Source organism: Podarcis pityusensis, assembly GCF_964106645.2.
Source record: "Podarcis pityusensis genome assembly, chromosome: 8".
Taxonomy (NCBI): domain Eukaryota; kingdom Metazoa; phylum Chordata; class Lepidosauria; order Squamata; family Lacertidae; genus Podarcis; species Podarcis pityusensis.
In genome coordinates this window covers 42,011,998-42,035,478 of record NC_138033.1, presented here as the reverse complement: position 1 = coordinate 42,035,478, position 23,481 = coordinate 42,011,998, and the positions used below count along the sequence as shown (strand labels likewise).

Here is a 23,481-nt window from a genome sequence, read left to right as displayed (position 1 = left end):
GACCTTTGCCTAACACCCTGGAAAACTGCTGCCAGTATTAGTAGATAATACTTGGCTAGATGGATAGTTTCATCTGCTGCAGAGGCGCCATATTCTGAATGTGATGTTGCGTCATCCTGATGTTGCATGATCTCCTGACATTGTGTGTGTGTCGTTGCATGATGTCCTGACATTGCTCAGCGTCCAGCTCTGCATACAGCCTCAACAATGGGAGGGGGAAGCCCCCTCAAAAATATTTTGAGGGGGCCCAAAGAGCCTCAGCCCCCTGGAGCTGGTAACTACGATTTTGTGTAACGCAGCTTTCTGGGAGTGGTGGGCAGAAGGTAGTTCTAGATCAACCGGTAGAATTGCAGTAAATCACCAAGGATTTCTAACTGCTCAACTACTTAACAATTGCAGTAACAAAACAATTCCCACTCCACATTAAATTATTCCGCTTAAATTAAGTTACTCATGTCCTCTAATTTCAGTGGGTCTACTCTAACATGGGCTACCACTCCATCAGTGGGCTCTGCCGAGAGCCCTAGTTACACTCCATGTTTTGCTAGGATTTATAACATAGCACAATACAGTCTTTTCTAACCAAAGAAAGTCACTAAGATTTCAACATACAGTTCCTTACAGATTGTTTTTAACATGGATGTAGGAATGTGTGTGTATGTTTAAAGGCACTTGCAATGACTCTTTACAGGTTTGTCTTGAAACACAATTTTTTAAAAAAGATTCTCCATATCCTAGGAGTAAATAGATATATTAAAATAAGCTATGGGATGTATAGTGCAGTATAACAATGATAAATGATGTTGTGTGTAATTTTTCTACTATTAACATAAAGTAATATAAACTGAAGGACACTAGTCTATTGAGAGAGTTAGTAGCTAATGTTCCATATCAGATGTGGACAATGTCAGGACTGAATACAGATTAGGCAGTGTCCTTTTCTCCCCCGGGGAATTAAACTTTGAGACACCACTGGCTGCCAATGGTTTTACTGCATTTTGTTGGTGCCTCTGGTGCCTTTCTTGGTCTATTAATTCAGGAGCTGTAAATGACAATGTGAGTAAAAAGCTTTTCCAGTGGGATGCATTTCATTTATGTATTCCTGTATCCACAGTACCTGTTCAATCCATTTTGTCACAATAACTGTATAAAAATTGTGTGGATTAACTACAGTTCTTCTTGGAGCTCAGCAATTTTTCTTTCTTTCATTGTCTTTATTAGAAAGCAACAGCACAATCATTTACCAGAATGGAGGATCTTTTTATCTCTTAAAAGAAATATTTAGTGACAACAAAGTAAAAACTTAAAAGCACAGAACATTGCACACTGTCAAATCAATCAATCTTCTATCATAAAATGAACAATAGAACATTGATAACCAGGAGTTATCCATTGCTCTTTTGTAGTTCTCTTATACAGTGGCGTAGCGTGGGGGGTGCCAGGGGGGCCGGCCGCACCGGGCGCAACATGGGCGGGGGGCGCGCTCGCACTAGCAGCTCTCTGCCCCTACTAAAATCCACGGGTTAGGGAGCCCGCGCTCGCTCGGCTTGGCGAGGAGGTCGCGGAAGGGGGAGAGCGAAGCCTTCTGCCGCGGGCAAAAAAAGGAGAGGAAGCCGGGTGGGCGGGCAGGCGGGCTGGCTGGCGGGGGTCTGGCTGCGCCTGCTGCTGCCGGTGCAGGGCAAGGCAAGCAGAGCGAGGAGGAGAGAGAGGGGAAGGGGGGGGGAAGCAGCTAGGAAACGCTGCGGTGTGGAGGAGGAATCAATTAAGGAGAGAAAGCGAAAAGCCTTGGAGAAAGGGAAAAAAGGAAAGAAAAGAGGCAGCTCCAGGAGAGCGCGGGGGAAAGAGAAGCCTCGCTGCTGCTGCTGCTTGGGAGAGTAAATTACTGTACTTGCCTTGCCCCGGGTTAGGGGGCGCAAATTATTTGCCTTGCCCCGGGTTAGGGGGCGCAAATTACTTGCCTTGCCCCGGGTGCTGATAACCCACGCTACGCCGCTGCTCTTATACTTTTAAAATCCAATGTATTTTGCAATCCTTGTTTTGTTCCCTCCACGAATCTATTAAAGTGAGACAAAAAACAATGATCATCTAGTGAATGAAGCTAAGAAATCATAATTTCTTAAAGGGCACTCAGTGGTTTTGGTTGAAAGGGGACTGAATCTACAACCTGGTTCAGAGCATCATCTAAACCAGGGTTGGAGGATATGTTGGACTTCAGCTCCCATAATTCCTGACCATTAACCTCAGCTCCGAGGGCTAATTGGGGTTAGAGCGCAAAGAAATCTAAGTCACAGCTTCATGTGCTCCCCATCCCCACTTCACTTTCTGAAGAAGCAAGAAGCTTCTGCTTTTGACTAAACCTCAGTTGCCTGTTATAGATGAAGTTGGGGGACTATGGTTTAAACTTATTATTGAAGCTTAAAACAAACAAGGATCAAAATGTGGTTTGATCTTGGCTTTAGCTAACAAGAGTTAGTTTAAGGCATCATTTCCCAAGTTCATTCTTAACAAGAAACTATGTTGTTGTTTCAAAAGTTGAAGCTATGGTCTCTGTTTCATCCACAGGAGGGAGGGGAAGGGTGTGTGCAAGCCTGAGGCTTGTTACAGCTCATCTCAACTATCTGGTTTAAATTATTGGCTGAACCAGGCTGCTATTTCATCAGTGAAAGAGAGAGAAGACTATAGGTCCTCTCCATCCAGTTTGTTGGAAGACCAGCCCCATCAGGCTCCTCCCTCAACTGTCCTCCCACATCTACAGCAGCCATTCCATAATGCTATTGGAGAGAGGTGGAAGTGCAGGATGTCTTAACTGGCTCTGCTGAAAGACCAGCAACTTTAGGATCCTTCTCTCCTTGAAATCTTTCAGTTCCAAGACTTCCGGAGTGGCGCCATCGGCAATGGCGGACTCCCTCTGAACTGGAGGGACTAGCTCCGCGCGAAACGGGTCTTTTCCGCTACGGCGAAGCGGGGACCCTTTTAAAAATCACATGCGGATGAAGCCTGTGACCATGGGACTCGGCAGGCACCCTTAGCGCCCCCCCAACCCGCAAAGGAACCCACTAACGGGCTCCGAAGCGAAGAGGGGGAAGCAGCACAGTGCTGTGAGTCAACTGCTATTTCCGTGGAGCAAAGCTGCACAGCCGTTGCCGGAGAGCGCTGCCTTTTTCCTGGGACAATTTGGCTTCTAAAATAAGCACCCGTGAGTACTTAAACTTTGAACAATTGGACTTTAAATAAGGACTTGCGAGCAGAAAGGAATTGGACTTAAAAATTTTACTTCAATTTGGTACTGAAACGGGAAGGTCTAAACAGGAAGTCAGCCTTCCGTTTCTTTGTAGACAGAATAAAGCAAAGACAACGTAAACTAGAGCTCAGAAAATCGCCTCTAAAGGATTGGCTTTCATCATTTAAAATTGTTGAACCCCCCTTCGGCAGCAGGAGAAGAAGGGGAATCTTTTTTGGACTGTTTAACTTTCCACCGTCCTGATCCTGGAGCAGGGTGTCAGGACTGACATTTGAAGCTCATTGACCAGAGATAAACGTTTTTGACAGATAGCTAAAAGAAGAGGAACATAGTGATTCCATTGTTTCCTTTCGCACCTTAAAGGAACAAATATTGACAAAATATCTGAAAAAAGGAAACTCTGTTGCTAGACTTGTCTTTAAAAGAAAGATCAAATAGAAGTTTTCCCCCTAGAGGGAGACTGTGAAACTGTAACCAACTCCTGGGAGCTGGCAGCTGTTACAGATTACAATCATGGGAATAGACATCTGACCTTGCAGGACAATGTATTCAGAAGCTCTGTTGTGTGCTTTCTATAAAACAAATGCCCTACTGGAACAGCTACATGAGAAGACGAATTTGATGGCTGATTCGATTAGAAATTTTGAACAGGCAGTGGGAAAATATGTGGAGCCCACCCAGGAATTAAATCAGGAGTGTGCCCTGACAGAACAGGCCCAACAGGAATATGAGATTTCGGATTTGACAAATGAACTTGGAAAAAGCCAGATCTGGAAAGAAAAAGTTTGGTTTGGTTTCTAAATGGGGGGTTGGATAGACCCTCCTATGCAGGGATGTTTGGACTTTTCAAGTCTGGCAATGGGCCGTGAGATGTTTGGGATTGTGGGGGCTCTCAATTTTGGAGGGTTTTTGAAACATGTTTTTAAATACCACATGGAATTTAGTGTCGATTATGGAAAAGGGGCTGATCTGTCGAGAAGGGTCAAAAATATTGCTAAGCTGGAGTTCCCACGAGCGAAACGAGCAGGAGACAAGGGAAAATACAGTTACAAATATGAAGAAGAGCTGCGGAAGGGACATGGAAGAGACTTAAGGGCCTCGGATATAAGGTCACCAGGTTAATGCGCCAGATCGATGGGATAATAAGGACTGACAAACCCGGGACCAGGAGGAAGGGATGCTGGATGAAGATTGGATTTGTTTTTATTTCTTTTTTTCATTACTAGGACTGTTTTATAAAATTGATGAATGTTAGAAAAATGTTGGAATGAAATTATTTGGCTTTAGTAAAAATGTTTAAAGAATTATGTAAGAATATTATGGTTATGAGAAGTTGGTAAAAATAAGATTTAAGTTTTAAGTTCCAAGGTTTTTTATAGCAAGTTAAGATTAAAATAGTTTAAGGTAATGTAATGACAGAATATTATGAAATATGGAAAGGATTTGCTGTGACAATTAACAACCAGGACACAAGGAAGGGGAGGAGGAGGAGGTCAAGGAAAGAGGGTAATGACAGTTGAGGAGTTGAGAATAATGGATTTGTTTTTAAATGTTTTTAAATTTTTGTGGTGTATTTTTGTTTTTTTTCTCTCTTATTTTGTGTATTTGTATGGTTGGAAGTGGCTTGTTTTTCTCTTTTTCTACTTTGTTTTCTTTTGTAACTTTTTAAAAAAAATAATCTTTCAATAAATATCATTAAAAAAAAAAAAAGAAATCTTTCAGTTCCAGCTGGTCATTACCAGAATTCTGTAACAAAGAAGCAGTACCCGAGTTTGCTTCTCTTAACCACCTCTCCATCCCTTGTCTTTTTGTGTCTTTTTATTTTAAGTCTGAGTGGTAGGGACTGCCTTTCATTGATATTTACAGGCTGACCTAGGGGCCTAGTTTGGCTAAAGTGGCAGACAAAAATGCTTTTAAATAAATAAATATCCATAGCCCAAACATGACCTTTGTTACATTAGATCCCACTACAGTGGAACCTCGGGTTGCGAACGTGATCCATGCGGGAGGCACGTTCGCAATCTGCAGCGTTCGCAACCCGCAGCGCCGTGTCTGGGCATGTGCAGGTTGCGATTTGGTGGTTCTGCGCATGTGCGCAAGGTTCGGCGCGGTGCACAACCCGAGAGCACATAATCATAAGCGTCTGTAACCTGCGGTACCACTGTAGTTATTTACTCATAAATTATTAGCTTTTGCTTCTCCTCCTCATTGAATGCATGATACCTGGTATACATGGTAACACAAGATATACATTATTTTTATCCAAACTCCAATAACAGTTGAGTGGAGTGGGTGAGTTTGTTTACAGTACTTCACTACAACAATCATTCAGCCAATGGTGTGAAATATGTAGAAAGTATCCTTGTTCAGGAAATGGGTTTTGAAAAACACATCCATCATCCATTACAGGTTGTTACAGGATATGTTTGTGTGGAATCTATAGTGCCTTTAAACCATATGTGGAATTTATTTGTACAAAATTAGAGTTTAATCACTTCTAGGATGTGTTTTTAACTCTCTTTAACAACTGGCAGATATATATTTTTGTAAACCTCTTTTCATTTAAATTCCTGTGGTTGTGTGTGCATGTGTACGCACATACACACCTTGGGAAGCATAAGTCAGATTTATTATTTTATTTTTAAATTGTGGAGGTATTTCTTATATGCTGTTTCTGTTTGCAAATGTAATCTTAAACTTGTGTGCACTGATAATTGCTGTGGGTGGTAAGCAAGTCTAGCACAAGCAGAAATGTACTGGAAATCTAAAATCTAAAGTTTGCTGGTGGAAGATAAAATACATGCCATGCTGCAGACTTCACATAAGTATTTGGTTGTTGTTGCTGAACTAGATGAGACCCTTGACCTGAACCAGCAGACATTGCTATAACACTTTTAAAACTGTTCCTATTTAGTTCAGTCAGTATTGTTTATTTGGAGCACAGGAGCAACGGAACTGCTTCCCAGAAATACTAGCAGCCTCAACAACATTTAGAGCACAACATTATTATTGAGGGGACATAGGGGAAGGGCCATAGTAGCAGAGCATCTGATATTGTCGTGCAGCGGTAAATTAATCAACGCAGAGTCTTCTTCATTAACAGAATAAAACTTTTAGTTGAGGAAACAAAGTTGTTCATAAACAGCATAGTTAAAGAGCATACACAGAGTGTTCATAGCAGCTATCTGACGCTTCACAGGGCCATAGTCTTAGCATAGCTGTCGACTTTTCCCTTTTCTTGCAAGGAATCCTATTCGGAATAAGGGACTTTCCCTTTAAAAAAGGGAAACGTTGACAGCTATGCAGTCTTAGTTACTGATTTACTAGAGTCCTGGAGTCACCCTGTCTGCAACAACACAACACACACACTGGCTTAGACACACACAGAGACAGACAGAGACACACAAACACACACACACGGGCCCACAGAGAGGCTGGCTACTTTATATAGGGAGAATCACTCAAGACGAGGCACAAGTCACAGTGACTTAGCAGTTTGCTGTCAACAGTTAGCAGGCTTGAATGATTTTTGTAGGCCTTTCTGCTTCTTCTGCTCTCAAGAATCTGTGTCTCATGACAGATACGCCTACAGAAGGTCTCAGGTTCAGGCAGGGCTGGAAAAATCCTTGCTTGAACCCCTGGATAGCCACTTCCAGGAGAGCCGACTTGGTATAAGGGAGCTTCCTGTGTTCCACATACAATTCTTTATTCACTTAAGGCAAAGAGAGAAAGCATGCTTAGCCCCTCTTTTCCTTCTTTAGTCACTCCCATTCCTCTGTTCTGTTTCATTGGCAAAAGTTTGTGATTTCTATCCTTTGATGCTGCCATTTCAACAGACATTTAGAATCTGTATTTTGTTCAATTCACACTGAATGACCACAAGATACGAAGAGACATAAACTAATGAAAGGAAACTTAGTACATCACTAATTGTCAGAAAGTTGAAGTCTTGCCAATTTCTGCCATTTTACTCGCCCTAAAATTTAAGTGATATGAAAAGTCCCTGAAACAGTGTGTTTGTTGTGATTTGGGAAGGGAAAACAAACATTTCCTACCCATTTGTATATTTTCATGGTTATGTAGATACACATTTTGAAAGTATCCAGAGATTGTAATACAGTGGTGCCCCGCAAGACGAATGCCTCGCAAGACGAAAAACTCGCTAGACGAAAGGGTTTTGCGTTTTTTGAGTCGTTCCGCAAGACGAATTTCCCTATGGGCTTGCTTCACAAGACAAAACGTCTTGCGAGTTCTTGCGAGTTTGTTTCCTTTTTCTTAAAGCCGCTAAGCCGTTAATAGCCGCTAAGCCGCTAATAGCCGTGCTTCGCAAGACGAAAAAACCGCAAGACGAAGAGACTCGCGGAACGGATTAATTTCGTCTTGCGAGGCACCACTGTATTAGGCTGCTTAACTATTAGTCTGTATGCCAGTGTAAACAACTTCCTATTAACTGGTGCAGTTTATTTCTTTGATGTTAGAATGATCCTCAAGATAGCTCACAATAGGAGGCCAAGAGGAGCCGGCCGCTGAAGCTGCAATGTGTAATGTGTGACGTGTGTGACATCACTTGTGTGTGACATGCATCAGGCCCCCTCAACATTGAGGGGACCCAGCCTGTTTCCAACGAATATAGAGGGGGGCGAAGATACCTCGGCTCCCTAGAGTTGGCGCGCCTGGTCTTTACATATAGAACACACAATTGTTATTTATTATTATTTATTTATTAGATTTATAGCCCACATATTCCTCCAAAGGAGCCCAAGTTTTATTGGTGTTGTTTCATTATGGATTTTGTAATATGACTATAATCCTACTGGAGAGCAAATGTTGTTTCTCTCTCCTCTCTTCTCTTTTAACTGTAAGGTAAGGTAAAAAGGATAAAGGACCCCTGGATGGTTAAGTCCAGTCAAAGGCGACTATGGGGTTGTTGTGCTCATCTCACTTTCAGGCTGAGGGAGCCAGCTTTGTCCACAGACAGCTTTTCAAGTCATGTGGCCAGCAGGACTCAACTGCTTCTGGTGCAATGAACTCCATGACGGAAACCAGAGCACACAGAAACACCATTTACCTTCCCGCTGCAGCGGTACCTATTTATCTACTTGCACTGGTGTGCTTTCGAACTGCTAGGTTGGCAGAAGCTGGGACAGAGCCTGTAAGCCTGTACTCGGTTAGCTAAATGTGTCTTTTCTACATTACCCAGTCATAAATTACCACATTATGCGGTCTTGCAAAAATACTGCTTCCCCAGCTTATTTCATAATTACATAATAATTATTTTAATAATAATAATTAATAATAATAATTGTACAACAATTATTTTGTTGAGGGTGCCTTTCATCCCTTTCCCTGTTAAGGCTTGACCACTTTTCTTTGTTCTTTAAAGACCACTGATTGTGAATCCCATGTTAGACCTTTGAAAACAGGGCTAATTAAACCCAGAAACATGCATTTCACAGTCACCAAGGTGCTGGTAGACAGAATCTAAAACATATTCAGAATTGGGAGAGTTGTTCTAAATAGTCCCCCCCCCCCTTAAATAGTTTTTACTCTGGATTGCACTAAAAGAAAAGTGGAGGGCAAATCTTAGTTGGAAATTTCAGTTTAAGACGGTCCAATAGAATGCAGGTGAATGGGTTTATTGCTAAAGGCTGCCCAAATCTTTAGCAGAAACAGAGTTTAACGTTTATCAGTTGAAATATACTCTTTTCAGATATGAAAAGAGTCAATGAGTGTCCCTGGGAAGCTTCTCTCCAGCATATGCATGATCCCTGGTACATAGGGAATAAAGCTCCTGCTTGTACAACATGCATTTTATTCTATGTATTTATTTAAAAGTTTTGATTGCCTCAGCTGGAAGTTCAAGCTTGCACCTTTTTTTATGAAAGGGTTGGATTTGTTTGACACATCTGGGGAAGGCAGCATTTGTTTTGCAGGAAGCAGCCTGCTTTATGCCCATAGTTCTGATAACTGAATCGTTGTCTTACATTGTGCCACCAATTTCAAAGTACTCTCTTAACTAAAGTACACCACATTTGATTTTCTGTGTGTTTATCTGTTGTGTCAAGGTACCTAGAAGAGTAAAACAATCTTGTTGCAGGTGCTTAGCATAAAAAAGCCTAACAGATCCCCAGCCCTCCTCTTCCTATTCTCCATAGAACCCTATGTACCCTCAATAATAAATTCAGAGGGCTGACAGTGTCTAAGTCTGCTGCTCCTTTGCCCTCAATTTCAGCGAGATGGGCCATTGAAAACTCATTACAAGCTGTTTAGACTCTGACTTTGACTTTTGCTCAGCAGTGAACAAAATTAACAGCTCTTGGAGGTGGCAAAAAAAGAGGGGAAAAATAGAGGCACTGAGCCAAAAGGAGGAGGAATGAAAGAGGGAGAGAGAAAGAAAGACTTTTGATTTAGTCATGCAAACAAGTGGAAGTCTCAGCATACATGTGTTCTACATATGTCTTTAATTAGACATCCCTTATTGATGACATCCCCATCCCCTCTCCTCCTTCTGACTTTTACTACCATGAAGGCAAGCTCACTTGCATGTCAAATACACAGCCTCACATTTGCTTACATGCCAAGCAACACGCTTTGAGCAGCGCAGAATTGCTTCATAAATTTAACTATCCTTTTCAAATTCTGTTTTTTTTTCTCATTTAGTGCTTGATAGTTTTTTATGTGATAATTTTAAAGTGGTGTTTATAGCAAAAGTTACCTTGATAAGGGCAGGGGAAGAGTCTTTGCAGTACTAAATTACTTTTAAGCCTGTCTCCTATGCTACTGCTGCTTCTTGTAACAAACCTTTAATGTCCTTTTTGTGTGAGTGTGATCGGGAACTAAATTGTGTTGCATTGTGAATTACAGGTGCTTTAATGGTTGCAAGCAAATCAATTTTCCTATATTTCTATCCTTTGCAAAATAAATTCTGGCAGCAAAATTAAAATCCTGCCCACTTTGCTTATAAAATGTGTGGTGTTTTCCCTCCTCAAGTGTTCCCTTTTGCCCCCTCCCTTCTGCTAGGTGATGCAGCATTAATTTATGCTCCCAAATGCTGGAAAATAATTAGGATCAGGGAAACATTTGGAAGAAAGCTCAGTCCAAAAGAACTCTTGAATCAATTTTCAGTTCGATTGGCACATTGAAGCTTACATTAAAGTTTACAGCCGGTGTGACAGGAGTCGTATATACCTGAAAATAGGCAAGGAGATAACTATATACTTAATGTACCAGGAGAAGAGGGAGGGGGAACTCCTCATATGCTACGTTTGATTTAAATAAGCTTGAGTTTGTGACCCAATTATGCAGCCAGGTTGGCAGAGAGCCGGTAGTGGTCAAACTGCTTCCCCAAGGTCACAGGAGGCTTTGTCCAAAAGTTGCTGGAATTGTACCAATTGGAAAATCCCCACAATGCATCAACTATGGCGAAAAAGAAGAAGAAAAGATAGGACGGGAAAGAAAAGAGAGAGCTTTGAAAACAGTGGCTTCCAGTGCCAGGCTTACTGTCCATTCCACTGATCTTTAGACTGTAATCTAACCAGTGGGTAATTTCTCTTTGTTTCTTTGTCTCTTTCTTTGAAAGCTTTCCAAAGTCAAGAACTGTGTGGCATTGTAGCAACTTTGACAGTGGAAACACTGGTTCAAATTCCCAGTCAGCTATGACACTCACTGCAAGTTTTTTGAAAGTATCTTTGAAAAGTTAATTATCCCACCATTGTAGGAACTCCCTCCCCACCAACATAGCATGTTCAGTTGTTTTGGTTTCTCCTCTTGGTTTTGCTCCCCAATATCCCTGCCAAGCCTGCTGATACCACCGTTTTGTATGTGAATGCTTCAGACATCTTATAAAGGCGTATCTCTTTGCCCAGGCTTTCCCTGACCCATAAGATCGACCCCTGAATTCATTTAATTGAATTGCCTAATCTTTTTCTTCTAAACTCACTTTTATATTGGCTTTGTGTTTTATTCTTGTTTTATTTCTAATATATATTGCTTTTATAATGTACACTGGTGGGGATTTTAAAAATATTTATAGATGCTCTTAAATGCATAAATAAATGGTGCAAATCTAGTTGTATAAGGACTCACACTAGGAAAACTGAGTTCACTATTAGTATACAGCATATTGAAGGTGTTTCTTCTAAGAGCAACATTTTATTCTTCCCTTCCAGGAATGGCTTAGAATTTCTCCCCGCCACCCCCTGCCACTGGAGCAAAAAATATATATTGGTTTTCTTATGTTTTCCTATGAATACTAGTAACAGCATGCAGCAAACAGATGAAGGTCATCTGAGAAATGGATTAACAATGTCTTAGACTCACAATGTCAAATTACTTTAAAGTGTTTACAGTAGCAGGTTATATGCAGTGAATTTAAGGCTGGAAGACTGAAGCCAAAATCAAACCATTCTTATTTCACTAAACTAGAACAGAGGCCTTGGTGTTTTATGGCTCTTTTAAGGTCCATTAATCCTTGAATCATAGACCATGTAAAAAGTGACAGATTTTACATCCAGTCCCTCGATTTATTTAAAATGTTTTTACTTCAACTCTGTTCCTAATTAATATCGCTCAGTCTGTAATGTGATTCAAGTGTTCCAAAAATGCAGGGAAGTGGAATTGCAGCCTGCTAATTCTTCCATACGACATTCCGTTATCTGTTTATATTTATTTATTTATTTTCCATTTCCGGCAGGAACCTATATTCTGAAATTAATGGGATTGCTGACTGGCATGGCGTAGGGGAGTCGGAAAAATTCTGTTATCTCCTTAACGGTACAACTGTACTGTTTTATCCTTTGCATTTTTATGAGCTGATTTTGAAGACTTAGGTGTTAGAGATAAAATGCTGAAGTGCGATGACAGGACCACCATATGACTTGTCCTCTGTTTTGAAGAGGGGGAGTCAGAAAATAGGGGAGAAACTAGTGGAAGGTGTTCCAGAATGCACCCTCACTTAAAATTTGCCTTACCTTTCTGAAGTGCTTTTAATTTACTTGTTCAGATATTTCTACCCTACAGTTCAACTTTTAAAAGTCCTCGGAATGGCTTCTGTAAGGAAATATAAACAACAGAAAACACAGTAAAACAGCCTTGTAAATAAGGCCACAAAAGTTACTAGTCTGCTAAATAAATACATAAATGCCGCCTCCTAAAGGGGTAGTAGCGTTCATGCTGGTTGTGGGCAAAATTAAGTGGGCTGCCAGACAAAGGGCGAGGGCAGTCCATCCCTCCTCCTTCACCCTCTCTGCTCACCTCAATGAAACTTGCATTCACCAACGGCTACCAAGTAAGTTATTAAATGCAAGCCTGCAATGAAAACCAGCAGCATCAAATTAAAATGCCATTAAAGCAGCAAAAACAATGAAGCAGCAGATAAAAGGCAAAATAAAAGGCTTGTATCATTAAAGGGCTGGCTTCAACAGACTTTTAACTGGGCAACCAAAATTACCATATTTTTCACTCCATAAGACGCACCCAGTTTTTAGAGGGGGAATGCAAGAAAAAAAAATATTATTTAAAGGGAGCGCTGAGCAGAAGCTGTATGCATCCCAGGCTCTGCTCAGCACTCCCTTTCACGAGTCGTGTGGAGCGTGTGTGCGGCGCTTGCAGGCTTTTGCAGGAGGTGGGAGATTCCCCCACCTCCTTCAAAAGCCAGGGATAGCAGCACGAAGCCTCCATAGGGCATGGGGAGCTAAGCCAGAAGCTAGAACAGCAAGAGGGAATGCTGCACAGCGCTCCCTCTCACTGTTCTGGCTTCTGGCTTAGCCGCGCAGCCTGCATTTGCCCCATAAGATGCACACACATTTCCCCTTACTTTTTAGGAGGGGAAAAGTGTGTCTTATAGAGCGAAAAATACGGTAAAAGATGGTAATGATGACTCTAGATCAGTGTTTCCCAAAGTGAGTGATACTGCTCCCTGGGGGGTGCTGGAATGATCTAGAGGGGTGGGAGTAGCCTCGGGTGCAATTGGGAGGCATTGAATAAAAGTCAGGGGGCGGTGGAAGCCTAAGTAAGAGAAGAACATTTTGAAAAACCGTTCATACATGTTTCATCTGTTATGACACTTACCACCAGGTTGGGCGCCATTGCGGGATGGTGACAACACCTCCCCTGCATCCGGTTGTCATGCTGGAGGCAAGGGGTTTCCCCAGGCTTTTCAGGTTCACCCAGGCCCAGGAAGTGAATCACAGCTTGCCTGCCTATTTGGCTGCAGTGTTGGCCCCACCCCGGGGTGGATCAGACTGAGCTGGCAGACTTCACTTTGGTCTGCCCCATGGATTTTTAATCCCGGAGCCTAGTCCACTTCCTCGTCCTGTTTTGAAAAACCATCCGTATATGTTTTGGGGAGTGTTGAGTATTTTTTATTTTTTATCTTGAAAAGGGTGCGGTAGGCCAGATAAATTTGAGAACCTCTGACTTAGATGGATCATGTAGCAGGCGGAAACTGCATGTAGATGACATAAACTGCTTGAGACCCTAGAGACACATCCACTTGTAGTAGGAGACAATAATGGGTTAGATGTGTGAATAAGTCTTCTCTGATATAAAGCATCACACTATGCTCTTGTATGTTGCATTGAAATAAAAAGAGGGACGATAATCATATCCACAAAGTCTCTAGATTATTGCTATCACCCTTACAGGTGACCCTCCAACTCCCTCCCCACCTTTTATATTATTACAGTGGTACCTCGGGTTACAGGCGCTTCAGGTTACAGACTCCACTAACCCAGAAATAGTATCTCGGGTTAAGAACTTTGCTTCAGGATGAGAACAGAAATCGGGCGGCGGTGGTGCAGCGGTAGCAGGAGGCCCCATTAGCTAAAGTGGTACCTCAGGTTAAGAACAGTTTCAGGTTAAGAACGGACCTCCGGAATGAATTAAGTTCTTAACCTGAGGTACCACTGTATTATTATTATTTCTCTCAGTTTACACCAATGCTGTTTTTAGCAAGGTGCTCTTCACGTTAATTTTTGGAACACTTGTGAGACCCTTGTTGCTTTCATGCTAAATTTAAGGATTGCTTACCTGGACACTGGGAAGAAAAACACTTATGCCAATAGAGTGATTGGGTATATAAAGGATGCTTACAGCTCTGTTCTTGAGATGTCAAAACATTTATTTCTTCTTCCCATATTGGGTAACTAGGCTTTGTTTTCTTTTTCACCCAGTACTGCTTACTGGAGCACTTGGCAGTGCCTGCTTTCGGACATCCCTGAATCAATCTTCCCAAGGGATGTCTTTGAGGGCTAAATATAGCCATCTAGACAATCCCATTTATAAAATGTCAATGTTTTGCAGTTCCCAAATAATTATGCTGAACATACAAGGGCAGACTCTCTGAATGGCATTTTTTTTAAAGTTATGAGAAAGTTGTCAGTTATGAAACAGCAGGGCATTAGCCAATATTTCATTTAGCAGTCTTTTCAAATATAGCCACCATTTTTAACTTGAATTTTCTCTTTTCAGTTAACAGAGCATAAATTCATTGAAAACAGACATACAATATATTAAAAATGTATATCTAACTAAGTACAGTTTTGTTACACATGGTTTGAGGTTGACTTGTTAAGCAATAAACCATTGATTGCTGTAAGGCAGAATTTCTTACTGCTAAGGTGAGATTCTTTGAAACCAAAAGGAAACTTGGTGGAAGGTTTGTTGAAACTCATGTAGCACTTAAACATGTTTTAGTGTTACATGTGGAACAACCCTTTATGGATTTAAGAGTTTATGCCTTATTTTTTTGTGTTGTATCTTGCAGTGTTTTAAAAACATATTTCACAAAATTTGACTTCTGAAAATCTGGGAATTGATGCCTCATTTTATTTTGTTTTCAGTTTGAGTCCATAATAGAAATATGCCAGTATATTTCCTTTCTGTTTTCTCTTTCTGTTTTTCTGCAATCAGAAGTCAGCAGATGGGTCTTGGCACCTCTCACAGGCTGAAGGCAGCAGCAACGTTTTGGGATGTAGGGCTCCCAGGATTCAGTTTGCACCTGCCTAGGTCAAGTGCAGCCAGATCACCATTTGGAAACTCTTTGGTCTATCAAAGAAAACCTCCTCTCTCAACACCCTCCAGGTTCACGGGTTCCAAACTCCAACCAATCAGCTAGTGCACCTGGATGCCTTGCTGAACACCTCTAAAGGCCTAGCTTTTCTTTCTCCGGAATAAGTGGAAAAGATAAGTTCAGAGGTTCGGAAACAGGTTCAGGGAGGTTGGAGGAGCAGGATGTAGGAACATAGAAAGTTGTGTTATACTGAGTCTATAGGTCCATCTAGCTCTGTATTGTCCACACAAACTAGAAATGACTCTCCAGGCTTCCAGGCAAGGAGGTGCCAGGGATTGAACCTTCTGCATGCAAAGCAGTTATTTACCCCTTGCTAATGCTCCCTGCCTCTCTGGCATCTTTTTTTTAAACCTCCTTTATACAGCTTATTTTTTTTTTTTTATTAATACTAAATATGAATTCTAATATTTAAACATATTATTACATTACATAAGTTATACTGGTCAAAGTATGTGGTTTGTTTTCCTTCTGCAATCAATATAAGTAATTCAGTTAAGAATAAAATTATTAGAAGTCTGTCTCCTTTCTTGTACACATATGAAGTTAGTTGGCACTGACATTATAGCATACTCATGTAACTTGTTTTCCAATTCAGGCAGCTTCGGTATTATTGGAAGTTTCTTGCGTAATGTATCTATGCTGCTACAATTATATATGCTATCAATTCTCAGTATGCTAAAGTTTAATTCTTTGTAAGAGTTCATGAAAAAAGTCCAAAGGATCTGAACATAAAAGCAAGTTATATGTGTTATCTTTTCTATGTTGTTCTTAATAGTATTCCAATAATACTTTGCCATTTCATATATCCACCACATATGAAAAAGCTGCCACCCCCCTTTTCTAAACTTCCAACATGCTTGACTGTATAAGCCAAATATTTTATTCAATACACTTTGAAAAACAATCTTGGTCTGAACAGATAGTGGTTCAAGTTGCTTCATGTGGTTAGTGTTAAGAGAGGATATATTTAAATCTGCATCAAAGATCAGTCAAGAAATAAATGTAATTTAAAAATAATAATGTAGTATTTTGATTAATTTTAAATATGAAGTACGGTGCCAAGATCCTTCTTTTGAATATACCCTATGCACCTAGTATATCCAAGATTCAATGCTGGTTGTACACTCACATGAGATGAGGCAGGTGTTATTGGACTGTGCCAGTTAAGTCTATACATTAACAATCACATCATACACCCCTATCAAAGTCTCCTAGCATTCTAAAATCAATTCATTTTAAAATCAGTTCAAATCAAATTGATGGCAACCATTGGGCTAGAGTTCTGTGAAGAATTACCAAAGGAGGGGGTCAGGCTGTGCCTTGGCCAAAGGCCTGGTGGAACAGCTCTGTCTTGCAGGCCCTGCGGAAAGATGTCAAGTCCCGCAGGGCCCTAGTCTCTTGTGATAGAGCATTCCACAAGATCGGAGCCACAGCCAAAAAAGCCCTGGCTCTGGTTGAGGCCAGCCTATTAGAAAGCACTGGTGAAACAGCACTTAGCAACAATGGGGAACATGAATGTTGCTGTCAGTAAATGGGATGAACTTTTTTTTTTTTTTTTTAAGAGATTGATTGTCAACATGCCAAAATGTTTGCACCCTATTTCAACTGAATACTATCCCCCCTTTCTGGCTACATAGTTTAGGGAGTAGATATATGTGTTGGATGTTACGGATTGGTCAACACAAGCCCCTCCCCTCAAAAGACACCTCCCTCCCCCCAAAAAACTATATTACAATACTCAAACTCATGTTACACAAACATATATCATTATACCTGAGAATAGATTTGTATGTACAAATATGACACTCAGGGATCTTCCCTTTGAAACCTCCCATTTTCATGTTGTAATTGACAAGACAGTTTTCAGACTTGCTCACACATCTGTGAAATCCATTTTCTTGTGTCTGCAGCTGTGAATATCAAGAACTATTTTATTCATTCATTCTAAAATTTATAGCCCACCCCACCTTTCCTATATAATGCATACTCCATTGCATTGATTTGGGGCAGGGGGAGAGAAGAAATGGCTCCATGTATGTGTGTTATCCATTTCGCTCACTGAAGTAGCATTGAGTGAATTCTCGGCCTCAGTAGAGAACTGCACTTAATCCTTGCTGTTAGGAGATTATGTGGAGGAGGCTACATTGAGAATCTCTATACGGATCCTCAGATTGAGAAAATACTTTCAGCTGATCTCAAGCTGTTCAACTATTTGGTCACACAGCAAAGTGTTCAGATAATTCTACAAACATAAAGGGTCGTGGGAACTATCCTCATTAAGAGACATTGGTTGAGGTACTTGAGTATAGTAGTACCCTAATGTTAATTCAGTAGCACAATCTCTAGCACATTTTATTCCCCATGATGTGTGGCAACTATTTCATGTTTCATAAGATATACTTCAGTTAAACATCCCCCCCCCCCGCCGCCGCCGTGTGTGTTATTAAAACAGGCAAGCCAAAGTGGCATCATCTGGCTTTAAAAATATCCTCCCCCACTTCAAATGATAATCCCTTTTTAAATCATCTTTTTTAAAGGCAAATGTATTTAGGTTCCCTAAGCTCATCCTTTTTTTTTTTTTTTTTTTTTTTTTTTTAGCCCATGAATCAGCTTCCCTAGTTTCTCTAATACCTTTTCAAGTGAAAAATTAATATCGTTTTAGAAGGTGGTGACACGTTATTCTATCGGGGGTTTGCCAGTGAATTAGATAATCTCATCTCGACTGCAATGGGCATGCAGTTCCTTTCTTGGGAGCTCAAAATATTGATCCTAAACAATAGGGATGTCCCTTTTTTAATGAAGCATTCGCCATTATCCCAAGGTCCTTTTTGAATTCCCTCCAGATCAATCATGTTCATTGGATTTGGCACACCAAACTATGTACAACATTTTACATGTGTCAATGTTAATTTTTGGCATCATGCATCAGCAAAGTTATACAGCAGAGTCAGTGGTTAGTTTTTCATTGTTTCTTTCTTTTGTTTTCTGCATGTTTGCTATCTTCACTAATTGTGTGGTGTCAGCAAATTTACCTGGTTTGTATTTGCTTTTCTGACTAGGTCATTTATCTAGATTAGAACCTATAGTGGTTTGAATATCCTGCTTTGGGAGAGTATACACAGGTGTATGTATTTCACAGGTGACTGTTCTTATGTATGTTCTCAAATCATTGCCAACCAGGTATAGATTCTACCAATTTGCAAAAGTTGCTTTTCACGAGACTTTAGCAGAAATGTGTTCGAACCTTCAGAACTGAATATCTGACACCAGTATAACTGAAATGTCCTAAAGCACTTAGGCACACTTTTGCCTCCTTAAATTACTGCCAAATGCTTTCTCTGAGATGCTGTTATAAGAGGGGACAAAAAAATGTGACCAAATGTGTGTTTAGTCTATCTGTTTCCTACAGTGGCCAGCCACATACTTCTCAGAAGTTACAAGCAAAGCATGAAATGAACATTCCTTCCCTGTAGTTCATCTCTTGCATCTAGTAGTCAAAGGTATAGTGTCCCTGAACATTCACCATTTAGCTATCAGGGTTCAATAAGAAACCTAAACCCAATCACCAAATTCCAAAATGGTGACTACCCAACACAAAACATCTAATTTTCATGGAAACCTTATATTAAGTTGCCCTGAAATTGCAGGGCTAATGGAAGCACACTCTGGCCTCTTTCAGTGGACACTGGAAACAGGAAGCTAATTCAGATTCCACTCAGCTGTTCTCTCTGTGAAATTGAGCAGTAGTGTGGTGGGGTACAGTTATATCTCCATATGCAGTACAAGTAATAATAACTCACTTCACAAGGTGAATCAGGATGAATATGGCAAGAAGTGTAAACAACTATGTCCAATTACAACAATCTGCAATTAACATGAAGTTTTCTACAAAATTACAAAAGAGAGTGATCCCTACTTACTACTACTACAGCTCAGGGCAGACATAATATTTAACCTTAGAACTATAGTGTATTGCCTTAAACCTATATAGTGTAAGCAGATGATCCTTTTGTTGGGGGGGAAGAACCTCAGATATGTATTGATTTTGATTGATTTAGGGGGACAACTGTCCCCCCCGCCCCCCTTGCCTGCATCCATGTTTGATAACCAATGCCCTGATCAAAACAGCCCTGATCAATCTCAGGCAACATAGAAAAATAAATAAAGAGCAAGGACAAGTACAGATATTCCTGACAGTTCTGCAACTTTTCAATAGACATCCTGATGACTCTTGTGGACCACCATAATTTTATCTTAAACCATGATTCTACAGACCCAGATATGAAGTGGAAGGTATTAAATTTGTATGGGACCTATATATCTAAGTTCTCTGGGTATGTTTCAGAGACATTCAAATATATAATTACAGTGAAAATCTAAATCTATAAAACACAAAAATACTGATAAAAACCACCACAACAAATGACTATCTAAAACCAGAAACATAACAACAGCTAAAACTGTTTTAAAAGCAGTATAAAACTGGGGAGGGGAAAACTTGGTGTAAATAGCATGCACCAGATATGTGTACTAATCAAAATCAAAATTAAAACTCTTTAGCTCTTTCAAATTCCACCCACCCACCCAACACACATACACCTTCAATTACAACAAGACTAAAACAAACAGAACCTGACACATCTTCAGCAGCAGACAGGAAATTCCTATGACACACTTTTAATCTATTGTTTTGTCCCTACTTTAGCCAACCTGTGTATGTTCTTTTAATAGTAAACAAGTGTTTTTAATGCTAGAATCTGAAATAGCTTAGTTGGTAGAGCATGAGATTCTTAATCTCAGTGTTATGGCTTTGAGCCCCATGCTGGGCAAAAGATTCCTGTGTTGCAGAGGGTTGGACTAGATGACCCTCATGGTCCCTTCCAACTCTCCAATTTGATAACTCTATGAACATGCCATTTAGCTAGTCAGCAAAACCTAGCTGTGCCAGAGCTTTGAATGAGAACTAGATAAAAAGTTTCAAAGTGGTAAGGATTTCTATAGGAGTACTTATCCAGAGCCATGTGTGCTCTTTGTTAACTAAAATGATTGTTCATGTGATTACGCACATGACTGTATAGTGCTTCAGAGCTCATGATTGTTTGTACAAATGTCTCAGATGAAATGGGAGGGATCTCAGCATAGAACGGAATTCATGGAAATCTGCAATGGGCATGTGAAATGGATTTTCAACTTCTGCAAAAGTCAGCCTGTATGAATGTCAGGTAATCAACACATCAGTGCCACTCTGTGGCCAGGAAAACATAATTCAGTTCCTCAAAAACTTGCAAGAAAATGGTGGGAAGAAATTTTAGAAACATCCATAATCAAAGCATGTGTCCAACACTCATTTAATTCATTTAATGCATTTAATTCATCACATTATTCAATCTATACTTAGCAAAAATACATGTCTTTATCTCCTTCCAGGATTTACTAATCAACCCACATGCTATCTTAAGAATGTATTTGCCTTCCTTCTTGAGATCTGGCCTAGTTTACATTGTCTTGCTGTATCCCAGTTTGCAAACCATAATTTACAGAGTACCACAGTAGCTGCATCTGGCAAAATTATTGCAAGGATCTTAGCAAACTGTCTCCTAACTATATCCAAGGCTACCCTTCCTGAATCCCAAAATGGTTTTCGACCTAGGGGGACAGTGGACATGATTTTCACTGCTCGAATTCTTCAATAAGTTTGGTGGAGCTCTTCTTTATCCTGTTGATTTGTGAGCACCACCTTAGCCTCTAATCACTATTGAAGCAATTCCCTAGCTAGAAATGCTTTAAACAAAGCAAGAAAAGTACCTGGATACTCTGATTATTTTGGCATATGCTGGTAAATGCATTAGGACACAAAGCGAAATAAAGGATTTGGCCGAACTTCACTTTACTTTGCAGCCAAGTTGGCTACAGAAAAATGCCCTTGAGCCAGCACTAATTATGTCAACAAGTAGTTCATGCTTAGCTCTTCTTTAGTCCTGTACTTGTTTACAGATTTTGTGTGTGTGTGTGTGTTAGAGAGAGAGAGAGAGAGAGAGAGAGAGAGAGAGAGAGAGAGATTGGGAAAGAGGCAGAACAGGACAACTGCTTGGCTTAAGGGTGTGCTAACCTTGCAACAACCTAGTGACATCATCATTTTTCACCTTAGATTCCTTCTCCTGGGGTATGCCTTCAAAGTGAGATGGAGGTGAAAAGGTTTCCCCTGCAGCAAGACAGGCTGCATGACAAATGGGCCAAAAAGTCAAAGAATTTTTTTAACCTAGCCTGGCTTTAGTGTACTCACTATTTGCACCTTTGAACAATATGATGAATGCTCAGGGGGCAAGGGAGGCTGTGCTTCAGGAGGAACCTTCACTTACTTCTTACACTTGCAGTTATTTGCAGGAATCAAAGGAAACATGTTAGTCTGTGTACAGATGATAATGATTATTCCACTGGATGTTTCAGTAGTTGTATTATTCTTATTCCAGCAACTGTATTATTAATAGCACTATTACTTTGCACTTTTAAGATGTTTCACATACAGTAGTGGGGATGGGGGGGAATTCAATTCAATTTCCATTTAAAGACAAACCAATCCAATTTGTTCTCTTTGAAACAATACAGGAACTGAAACGTAGCCTTGCTTCAAAATCCTCACTTCTCTAACTTTTGCAGTGTTGTTCTCCAACCAAATAATGTTTACAAAAATGTGTGTACTTGGATAAAATGTAAACATAACACACAAACATGTATTACTTTATGGAAAATTGCTTTGCAAAAAAGTGTATGTTAGAGAAAATTGCATACAAACATGCATACAGTAGTAGCAGAAATTCACCTTAAAATACTGATGAATTTTCATGAGGACTATTTTTAAGTGAACTTATGCGGAAATGTAGAAAACTGACCTTAAAATTAGAAATATGAGAAACCAAACTTACATTAATTTTTGTTTTATTGAGAGTATTTCAATTGAACAAAATTAAGTGCTTAAAGAGGAAAACATCTATATCAAATAACTATATATACAAACAACTACAATTGCTTATTGAATAGTAGGTATATGTGCTATTATTATCCTAATACATAAATGGTTATTTATAACATACTATATTTTTTATGAGAAACCAAACTTTACAGATGTGCTCACCCTTGCTAATCCTGATGAGAGCTGTAGAAGCTAGACCACTATTATTATACATATGTTGCAGATGTACATAGGCTGAGCAAATAGTTTCTTGCTTTAAGGCCCCCTAGTAAATCTGTGGCTCAACTGTGTTTGGTTTTTTGATGCTTGCATATTGTCTGTATCATTGTCATGTTTATGATGCCAGGTGCCAGAGAGTCAGAGGTGATATTGTGGATAGCTTGTTGGGATTTTTGAGTTTAGGCCAGGATGACCTCGGTTCATGTCTGGTGTGTTGAGCTTCATGGAGGAAAGGCAGAATTAAAATGTAAATAATACAGCTATGTTAAAAATAAATTGGGTTCCAATGTGATGTTCCTGCTATCTTAAGTTCTCCTTTTGGTCTAATACCTCAGCTCATCTGTATGTCATTTTCTCAGTATGCTCCATGTGCTTTTCACCTATCAAAGCTCATGCAAAAGTAACTCAGAAGCAGCCCAATCTGTGTCTGTTTACTCAGAAGCAATTCCTACTAAGTTCAGTGTCCACAGGATTGCTGCATGAGAGTTGTATCCAGTATCACTCCTACTCAGAGTAGGCCCATTAAAATAGTGAATATGATTAACTTAAGTCTACTGTGGTACCTCTGGTTACGTACTTAATTCGTTCTGGAGGTCTGTTCTTAACCTAAAACCATTCTTAACCTGAGGTACCACTTTAGCTAATGGGGCCTCCCTCTGCTGCCGTGCCACTGGCGCATGATTTCTGTTCTCATCCTGAGGTAAAGTTCTTAACCCGAGGTCCCACTTCCAGGTTAGCTGAGTCTGTAACCCAAAGTGTCTGTAACCCGAGATGTTTGTAACCCGACGTACCACTGTATTAATTTCAGTGGGTCTACTCCAAGCATAGCTTAGTTGAATACTATCCATAATCTCTAAAGTACAACGGCAAGATAGCTCAGCCAGTAGAACATGAGACTCTTAATCTCAGGACCGTGGGTTTGAGCCTCACATTGTGCAAATGATTCCTGCATTGCAGGGGTTAGACTGGAGGACCTTTGTG

The 23,481-nt window shown here is 40.3% G+C and overlaps 1 protein-coding gene and 1 long non-coding RNA gene across 3 annotated transcripts in view; one reads left to right on the top strand and one right to left on the bottom strand.

Annotated features, from left to right (window-relative positions):
• The window catches only part of WWOX (WW domain containing oxidoreductase), a 578,638-nt gene that overhangs the window by 289,550 nt on the left and 265,607 nt on the right, over positions 1–23,481 (top strand). The gene's annotated exons all lie outside the window — the stretch shown is intronic.
• Positions 1,996–13,426, bottom strand: LOC308482926. Its single transcript, XR_013989508.1, has 3 exons — positions 13,310–13,426; positions 12,211–12,289; positions 1,996–2,054 (listed from the first exon to the last, which is right to left on the bottom strand). It is a non-coding gene; the product is annotated as an uncharacterized lncRNA (long non-coding RNA).